The following is a 10813-nucleotide window of genomic DNA, read 5'->3' on the forward strand; positions in this document are numbered from 1 at the left end:
CCTGCACGGGCAATTGTCTCATATTCAAAAAATTAACGCTGGGCGTTTGAACCTAGCCGAGCATTCAACAGCATAAAATGTATGCCAGGCGTAAATTCCTATACATTAGAGCAGTTAAACCCGCTGAAGTTGTGCAACGAAAGTTAATTAAAAGGAGAAGCAGGAGTTATAACGGGTGGTTAAGTTTCAAGGACCGGGGTTGATTTTGAACAAAATGCATTTTTTTAGGAAATTATTTTCATTTCTCTTTATTTTGATAATATTGGTATAGCTCAATTACGTATGGAATAAAATATTGGCCAAATGGCCGCTGCGGCCTCGGCGGCACACCTCCATCCGATGGTCCAAATTTTCGATGACTCTAAGGCATAATTAAGGTTCTATGCCGTTAATGTGCCGAATTATCTCATCCTTTAGCTCTTGAATTGTTGCTGGCTTATCGACGTACACCTTTTCTTTCAAATAACCCCAAAGAAAGAAGTCCAACGGTGTCGTTGACGTTTAGGTGTGGTTCACACTCAACATCGGCCCTTGAAATTTAACCACCCTTGTTTGCTACAAAAAAAAAAAAAAGATAAAAATGAAAAAATCAGTTTTAAACTTAAAAAGAAACTGACTGGAGACTTGACTGCTTTTCTTTACTTTATTTACTCCTCACTCACAAGCAATCGCCGATATTTGTGGAACAACAGAGGAGGCAGGTTTAAGGAGTAAAGTTTGGAAGTAGCGAATGAGTTGAATTTGTGAATACTGTTAGATTGCATTTTTTTACCTTCCCCAGCCGTCGGGGTGCAGCATTTGGCGACAACTGTTGGCCGAAGTTGGACGTTCAGTTTGATCGAAAATCTTCTCTACTGGAACAAAATATTGGTTTTAAGTGGTGGTAGCTGCTGTCGCGGAAGCAGTTAATGGGTTGATGGCTGATGTAAGAACTGTGTCATGTTTTGAGGTTAAGTCTCCACTAGTCCTTGAGTGCTTTGAGAAAATAAGGCCTCTAATTTTCGCCAAGACTTAGCAAGTGGCAAATAGATAAAGCCAATGAAGATATGTCGGCAACGCGGAAAAAACTGCCTTAAATTACATATGCTGGTAAGGCAGTGCGGCCTAATCAGCTATAGCCATACTCGCTAGCGGCGAATCTTACTCATTAACTTTGTTGTTGTTTTCGCATGCAAATTTTTCGTCAAGTTGATCGAGCATAGAGATAGCGAGCGGGGAAATGGTGAATAGAAGAATAAATTTACGAGGAGTGCACTCGGCCGCCTGGGTCAAATGATTTGATGCGTGACTGCTATTCGAGAGTCCACAGATTCGAAACTTGGGACACAAAAACCCAAATAATAGAAATAGCAAACCTGCAAGTGTATTTCTGCCATGAAAAGCTTCTCATAAAAAACCATTTGCCGTTTTCAAGCGGCTTAAAACTGTAGGTTCCTCCATTTGTGGAACAACAAGCAAATAAGAAAAGCAACTCGGCCAAAGACCCAATAAAAGACGTAAGCGCCATTTATAGTATATAGGTACAGGAGTGCACAATCGCATCCGATTCCCTTAGGTGCCAGAACACAGCAACGAAGTAGCGAATGTATTGGCTAGAGAGACTGAGACTTCGATACTAATAGGACCAGGGTTCGGGTGTAGTGCGACAAGATTCCATTAAGGAATATCTTAGGAGCAAAGAGATAAGAGACAAGACTATGAGAGTAAGCTGGCCCAAAACTGTGGGGCTACGTCAGCCAAAGTTCTTATTAGAAGGACGTAAGCATTTCGTAAACCTCCGTAAAGACAAACTGAGACTGCTCACTGGCATTATCATAGGTAAGGAATATGATTCACCGACTCGAGTCGTTTCTGTGACCAATTACCGGAAACTCCAATGTACTTGAATGTAGTGCCATAGCGGAAAGAAATAGAGGACATCTCGGCTTGTTACGGTCAGAAAAAAGAAGTGGACGCTTAGGCCAACCTAGCTTTAATCAAGGTTTATTGAGAGAACTGGGTTTGGATGAGATACTGTGATGAATAGAGTACACAAAAGATTTTAAGCTCCAAGTGGAAACATCTTCCTATTGCATTTCATTTCATTTCAAGAGCTTTAAAAGAAATACACGTCTGGTCCGATAGTTAATCGGTAACCAGCGCCCTGAGCTCGCTAATCATTGTTTCTTCATAGTGGCAGAATACCGGACTTCCCTTTCAGTCGCATACTCGTACTTTGATATCGAGGTCCGCATATGGGCCCGCTACAGTGTGGTTCCTTTGACTAATTATTGAATACTTCTGAGAATCTGAAGAGATGGGTTACATGTCAACACAACGAGCACTAGGTAAGAATACGAACTTACAGGATCGACAGGACCTTCTGACCATGCGTGGATTGCAGATACTCAAGCGAACTGTGAAGGCTAAGAAAGTGTGAACTCTCAGTTATGGAGAGTGTCCTAATCTGGCTTTATCCATCAGATATCTATGCGCTGAGTCGCCATATCTGTCAAAATTCGCTTAGAGGCAAATACGGTATGCTAGGTAGTACATCTCTCCGTGGAAAAATGTCTACAAATGTTGCAAGGTGGATTTATTATAGGTGACAGCATTCACCCAGCTGAATTTTTCGCCGTAGATATGGCTTACGTCAAAATGATATGCTTTGTTTGTATGTATTGGTATGTTTACATTCCTATTGTATTTTATTTCGACTTGATGCTTGTACCAAAGGCAACAACAAATACATGTAGGGTTTTACTTATATGTGGTTGCTGTCACCTATAATAAATTCGCCTTGAAGTGTTGCCAATATCAGACCGTTAACCGGCTCTCAGCAAATTTAACACAATCGGCCGAGGACGAAAACACTATGATTGTGTTAGTGATAAAGAAAGAAAAAATCAATGCAGTGCCCGCTCATGTTACTTTGTTGCCATCTGAACAACGACTGATTTGACTGGGAATAAAAGTGAATTTATCGTCTAGAATTCGGCTGCCGAATCACCTGTGACGTTGCAGCCGCAGTTGCTGGCATAATTTTATTTTTCACCAAAGCTAACCCGTCAAACCTGGTAAATTTATCATCCTTGGGTATTCATCAGATTTCAAATGGTAAGATAAGTGCTCGCGGCGACTCGAATGAACTGGTTACTTAGAAATTAACATTCGCAATTAACCTTTGGCGCACGAGCTAATGTCGTGGAGATAACTCGTACGATTTTTTGGGGAATATCTGATGCAGGTTCAAGACCTTTGAGTGTCATATTTTTGTTTTCACTAACATCCGAACTATATTAACATTCTATGGCTCGGAAATTCGCTTTGGCTTTTCGCTCTTTTCTGCTTCCTTTTCCTTCCTTTAGTGGTACCAAAATGGTGGACTTTAAGGTTCATATCCAAGTGATGCTACGTATTCTTGGAAGCAACGATCTAATGTGACCGAACTTAAGTTAGGTTTTTAAATGCTCCAAAATGATATTCAGATGCTCAGGAAGGGAAAAGTTTATTAAAATCAGAACGATTTCTAGGCGACTCTTTATAAGATTGATTTAACTAACTCGACCCATAAACAATTTTCTGCCAGAAGTTGGAATTACTAGTAACTCATATCTGATCTCGAAATAACTGAAAATAATTTTGTCTCCGTATTAAAAAAATTCGATTTGAATGTCGCAGGAAAAAAACTGAGGTTATAGCAGAGTCCAAAATCAAAAACACAGAGCTTGTTGTAGCGCCAGCACTGCGAGAAGTATTATTTAGTGAGTGGCTTACAGTATGCAAATAATGAAAAAAAAATAAAAAAAAATGTCTTATATTATGAAAGAAAAGTTAGCTCAAATAAGTTCAAAGCCAAAGAAATCGGAATTGAATTTGTATTTTACATTGCGATGCCTTAGTGGGTAGTGGGAAAGAGACTAGCACATAATTTTATGAAATTTGCATTAATTATTCTAGCCATGTCATAAGTAGTCTTAGCATAATTGGAGCATAAACATTTTTTTATAAATGTTACAAATTTTTTTTATTTTCAACAAATTTCTGACTGTCGTTGGCACTTTCGAAAACCTTTTGTCTGGACATTTTTAGTTACTATTAATTTTTTTAATTTTACACTTTTTATTTTGACTTGGCAAATGCAAAAACTCCCATGAACAGTCTACATATCAGCTATATAACCATTGCACATACTAACGGTACATATGTCTGTATATACAAGAGTGAAAGCATTTCTTCATTTTATACTCGTATTTCCGCATTTTGGCTGCTTATCGGCAATTACCGCCTTGCACGCCAAAAACACATTAAAAGCGTAGAACTCCGCAGTTTATCATATTTATGCTTTTCGAGGGTGGGATTTGCACAGAGCCTTTCAGAGCAAGTGAACAACTTCAAAAAATGTGTTGCAAGAAAGTTTAGCAGTTGAGATAGACTGATAAGTCCCTTGACTGCACTCGCTAGAAATGTTTTTATTTTTAGATTTAATTTTTTCATTTTTTTTGTGGCTAGGCAAATTGAGTCGCTTTGTGGAATTTATGAGGAATACCCGTGCGGCTATCTGAAATAAATTAATCTGTTTTATGTTTAAACTTTTTGAAAACAAAACTTTACCTTATACCTACCCAATATACTGCAGTATAATTTTAAGTAAACTTTTGTCAGGTTGAGTGTTCAAATTTTAACTAAAATTTAGAAAATTTTGATTATTTTCAAAATAAAATATATGTTACTCCTGTTTAAATGCGCCATATTTCTATTTTCCTCCTCCTAGAAGTAACGCTTTTAGCCTAGTCCAACTCTGCATCTCTCAAACAACTTATGAAATAGTACCCGTCTTTGATTCGCAACTTCTCTGCTCATCTTTAGGCTGTGCTCACTTGACGAAAAATTTGCATGTGAAAGCAACATCAAAGTTATCGAGCATAATTCGCCATGGAGAAAAGATCTTTAGAGGTGTGCTCTTTAACATACCGTTATTTGGTTATGAGCAAAATTGACAGAATCAGCTGATGGACTGATGTCTTTTGGGATATGTGTACAAAAAAACCCAAGATTGTGTTGGTGACATACGAAAAAAGTTAACCAATGACACTTCGTTGCTATCTGAACAACGACTGATTGGACAAGTGTGTGAATACATCTGAATGATCGTGCAGAATTCGGCTGAATCTCCCACGTGATTGTGGCGACGTGGCAGCCGAAGTTCCCGTTAAAAACTTCTTTTTCATCACATTTAAAGAGCAATCCTTGTAAATCTATCATCCTTTGCTATACCTCAAGAACAATAGAATAAGATATTGCGCCTTCCGAATTCGCTGTGACGTCAGGTTACGAGAATATACAAACAAAAGGAAGTTACTTGTTTGTAAAGAGGAAGAGTAGGTGAAGGCAATAGAAACTAATAAACACTAGAAATTATACCCACGCACACACACACACACGTTTTTGACACAGCTTCATCCGCATAAACACGCAGAAAAACTGAATTTTTAGGTATTTTTATTATTTGTGCTTTCACAATTTAACACACGGCACCTCGTTTTCATGAGTTTGTTTAGTTTAAATGTTACGAATCACAATATTGGCTTGACAACTGATTTTTCACAAACAGGTAATTTCTTCTACTTTTGTTTGTTTGTTTTGTATTGCGAAAGGGGCTGACGTCACACTTGTCAAAATCACGAAAAATAAAGTAACTCCTTTTTAATGGCGCCCCCTAAGGTACTCAGTTCGCCTTGGGTATAACTAATTTTTTTCAATACTGTCAACTCTCATTCAAGAGAATTTCATTATACGGCGTTCATACAGGGAGGCTTTAGTTGCTTCAACTTTGCGAATTCCCTTTTGGTGTTAACCGTTACTCCGACCGAAACTTTCTTTCTTAAATACATATTGTTTTAAATACAATTTTTTTTCTAAAACTTTTTTTTCCACAATAATGCTTTTCAAAGTATATTCATTTATTTTTTTTTTATTAAAATTTTTTTTTTTAATATTTTTTTCCAAAACTTTTTGTTAATTTTTATCAATATATATTTATTTATTTTTGTTTTCACTACAATTTTGTTCCACATTTTTTTGATTTTAAATATAAATTTTTTTTTAACAAAATTTTTGTTTAAAAACGTATTTTTTTTTTTGTTCACCAAAATAACTTTTTTTTTAACTCAAAAAATAAAAACTGCGTAAAAAGCCAAAGGCGCCTTAAAATTCACATTTTTATTTTTATCCAAATAGAGTAATTATTTATGTAAACTTTAAGCTTTCGCTCAAGAAAATCCATCTGACTACGCCCGGTATAACTATTTATAAGCAATTTAGTGAATTCACCGAAACTTTTATTTGCATTGTCCCGAGCCTCAAGTCAACGAAATTCACCATCTACATACATATGTATATATGTTTACTTTTGTCATTGTTAGGTGGAGCCGAAGACGAAGAAGGAAGGGGAAAAATCACCTGCTACGTATGTCTGACAATAGGTTGGCTAACCGAGGACTACGAGGCCATCCGGACGCCCTCCGAAACGCTGGAATGAGTGTTGGACATCCATCTTTTCGATAATTGGTATTTATTTAACCCTAGACGGACATTCTTCGTCGTTTCGACGACGCTCGATTGCATTTAACTGCTTATCTTAATTTCCGTTCATTGTTTTTCTTTAATTTTTCGTACAGCTTTAGTCGTTGCTGAGCTTTAGTTGTGAGCGTACGTTCATCTGTGCTAGTTGCTTGTAAGTACCATTTTAAAAAAATTGCGTCGTCGAAACGACGAAGAATGTCTTTTGCGTGACTTTTGCAACAAAATAATATATCGTTTTTAGGATTTTTTTTTGTCTTAAAAACTTTTATACATATAATTCAATTCGACATGACAAAACAAGCCTTTTTAAATGACAAGGAAATTGAAAAGTTTCTTGCTGAAGACGATGACTTAATAGATTCGGATGAAGATGATTATGCCATTGGCGAGCTTGAGACAGACTTGGGAGAGCTAAGGGACGAAGAAAATTCTTCTGAAGAGGTTTCTGCAGACGAAGACGGTGTCCCGTTGAATCTGTTGCTTGAAGAGATTGATATAATTACTTTCTCAAAAACCATATTACGTGGAAAAAAAGGCATAAGTGGTCGTCTCATAGATATGGACAAAATATTGTACATCAAGTACGTGGTCCCGCTCGCTTGTGCAAAATTATTGTGGATCCACTAAAAGTTTTCAGACTTTTTATAACATACGCCATAATCGAAGAAATTGTTGAGTGGACCAACGTCGAAATCAGCGCACGATCGTGTATTAATTCCACTGAATCGGTGGGAAGAAAAGAAACAAACAATGAGGAAATTGAAGCTGTGATCGGTATGTTGCAGAGTTATTTGATCTGTCCTACTCTGGATCAAAATACCTATCCACAATGACTCACAACCGATTCAAATTTCTAATGTCCTGCTTGCGGTTTGATGTTAAGGCAGTACGCGTAGGTCTGATAGCAGACAAATTTGTTCCGATAAGAAAGGTATGGGATATTTTTATTCAAAAATGTCGAGAGAATTACACTCCAGGGTCCTATATGACCATTGAGGAGCAGTTAGTTCCGTTCAGAGGTAGATGTGGTTTTAAAATGTACATACCGAACAAGCCTGCGAAAAATGGGCTCAAAATAGTAATGATGTGTGACAGTGGAACAAAATACGTGGTAGACGCTAAGCCATATTTAGGAAAAGGATCAAGCGATTATAATTTACCTCTTGCAGAAAACTTTGTTAAAGAGCTAACAAAAAGCATCTACGGCACAAATCGAAATGTAACCATGGATAATTGGTTCACTTCAGTCTTCTGGGCTAAATCTCTTTTTAAAAGAACCATATAAATTAACATTGGTTGAAACATTCCGGTCGAACAAAAGAGAGATACCTCCAGAGATGAAAGTCAGCAAAGGTCGAAAATGTAGCACTTCAAAACCGAATAAAATAATTTACTTGTTGTCGACGCCACATATGATCGAGTTCTACAATTCAACAAAAGGTGGTGTAGACACCTTCGACCAAATGTGCAGCGTAATGAGTTGCGCTCGAAAAACCAACCGCTGGCCAAAGGCAGTATTTTTTGGTATACTCAATATGGCTTATATAAATAGTTATGTTATATACACCCATAATATATTCCAATTAGGACAGAAACCACTTAGTCGCAGAAAATTTATGAAAGGTTTACACTCTGCTCTCATTCAAAAACACTTACATATATAAAAGACTTAATGTGGTAACTTTAAAAACGGCAGCTCGACAAAATATACAAAGCGGACTAGTTCAACATGATGAGAATGCAGAAAACAGTGGAGAGGTATCAGCAAGCAAAAAAAGAAATATTTGCGCGATTTGTCCATCATCCAAACGTCGAATGACCAAATCTTCATGCGCCAAATGCCAAAAAAGCTTGTGTGGGGAGCATAAAATTGATCTCTGTGCCTCATGTGCAAAATAAAGTTAAAGTCCTATAAAACAGAGTTTTATTTTTAGTTTTAAGCATAAAATGTACCTTTTTAAAGTATTAATGAATTTTGATTTGATTAATATTACTTTTTTGTTGAAGTTTGTCAGAGGCTATGAGCTAAAAAAAATTTTTTTATTGAATATGAATATTTTTAATTTTAAGTTTTATATTATATTAAAATAAATAAACAAGCGTTAAAACTATTAAATAAATATTTAGAGTAAAATACTGCATTTATATTTTATTCTTTTCGGGTGTAGGTGCAATCTGAAGAAAGCTTAAAAAGAGTGGTCGTCGTTTCGACGAAGAATGTCTTTAGTGTACTAAAAATATGAATGTCCTTCTAGGGTTAATTATTTTAATTTGTAACTAAACAAATTGTATTTTTTTTTTACATAAAATTGTGGATAAACAGGATTTAATACCATAATAAAGAAGAGGAAGATGTTTACTTTTGCTACAAGGAAACCTGGTATTAAAAGTGGAGAAATCGGCTTGCAATCACGCCCACACTTTGGCAAATCACCGCTGAGTTGCTAAATTGTTGACTGTATATCTCACCAGAGGTTCTTCCCAAAATAGCTTTTTTATCTCTCTCTCTGTCTCTCTCTCCCAGATAGCACATTCACACGGCAAGCCTATGCCGCAGTCTCCAACGCACGAGAGCAAGTAACGTACGAGTTCTGCTGCAAAAAAAAAACAAATTGAGTTCTTTCATTGGAAAGTAATAACAAAAAGCCAGCAATAGTGATTCATCATGAATGAATGTCGCGAAAAACAACGAAACGCATTTGAAATATTTACGGTTAAATCGCGCAAAAGATTCCATGCAAGAGGCAAAATTAAACCAGCTCAACGGAACCTGTGACGCAATCACAACCAATCGCTATGAGGCCCTTTGAATAAACAAACAAATTTGCAAATAATTATAAACAATTCATAAGTAATGGGATGTGTATTTATAAGTTCGCTGTGAAAAATAAAAGCTGCTCATATAAAGGGTATTCCCAGTTGGAGTTTCCTTTTTAAATTAAAATTAAACACATGCATGCGTATTTTGGACGAGCGTTCATAATCTGTTCATTGAAATATGTTGGTCGTAAGGAGTCTACAATTTTTGAACAATAAATCATTTGTTATGTTCTAAGTGAACGCTCACAGATGTAGAGTGTTTTGAAGAAATTTTCGATGATATTTAAGCATCACAGAGGCTCTTTTGAGTCAAATATTACGGGGTGCATACGGCAGGCAATGGGAAACCTTCGAGTGTATTTCTGCCATGAAAAAGCTCCTCATAAAAAAATATCTGCCGTTCGGAGTCGGCTTGAAACTTGTGTACCAACATCAAGGCGCAATTATATATGTATATATATACGGTAGTTGAGAACATGCTTGTATGGTAAGTGGCTTTAACTTCCAGAAGCCAATATTTTTATTTTTGCCCCTTTTCAGATAGACGTGGAGAACTATAAATTAACTCGAGAAATGAAGAGACATGCAGTTATCGTCGCTTTATGTGCAAATCACACCGATTTAGATATCTTTAATTGTGTTAATCTTTCTTAATCTCTAATTTTTCTCCCGCTCATTCGTTCGCCGTAAATTGGAAGCATCAGGCGGTAATGCGGAATCTGTTGCAAAACGAAAAACACACATTGAATGTTCTGACACTGTCCGATCTGCAGAATTTATTGAACAAGTGCAAGTGATCATTAACGAGGAGTCTTTGAAACCAATGAGAGCCCTTGCGAGGGAGCTTATGTACTGCTTTTGAAAGTCTCATTCGTCGAGTTGTCCATGAATATCTCCGGTATAAGTCCTAAGTTAGGCGCAGTAGACAGTTCATGTCGGAGCAAAGACGAGAACAGTGAGTTAACCGATCAAAACGTCTTCTAAACAAAATTAAAAACCATGAAGTGCCTGAGATGTTATGGTTATGACTAGACGGGCAGATGGCTACGTCCCAAACCTACACAAGTGCCCGTTGTCAGCTACAGTTATGGTTTTAGATGTTGTGAGCAACAAAAGACTTGCCATGCCAGGGATTTCGAGCGAATTCTGCTCCATGCATAAGACAGTAGACAGTAGTGAAACCCTGGATTGATAGTTGCTGCGGTGACATCCCATACAGCTTTTAGCGAGGCTCTACTCCTTCACACAAAGCGATAGCCACAGTTTCAAGCCGACTCCGAACGGCAGATATTTTTATGAGCAGCTTTTTCATGGCAGAAATACACTCGGAAGTTTGTCATTGCCTGCCGAGGGGCGACCGCTATTAGAAAAATGTTTTGATTAATTTTGGTTTCACCGAATCAACGTTCTCTCTGTGAATTCCGAATGG

This window comes from Anastrepha ludens, chromosome 4 (assembly GCF_028408465.1).
Source record: "Anastrepha ludens isolate Willacy chromosome 4, idAnaLude1.1, whole genome shotgun sequence".
NCBI classification, from domain to species: Eukaryota; Metazoa; Arthropoda; class Insecta; order Diptera; family Tephritidae; genus Anastrepha; species Anastrepha ludens.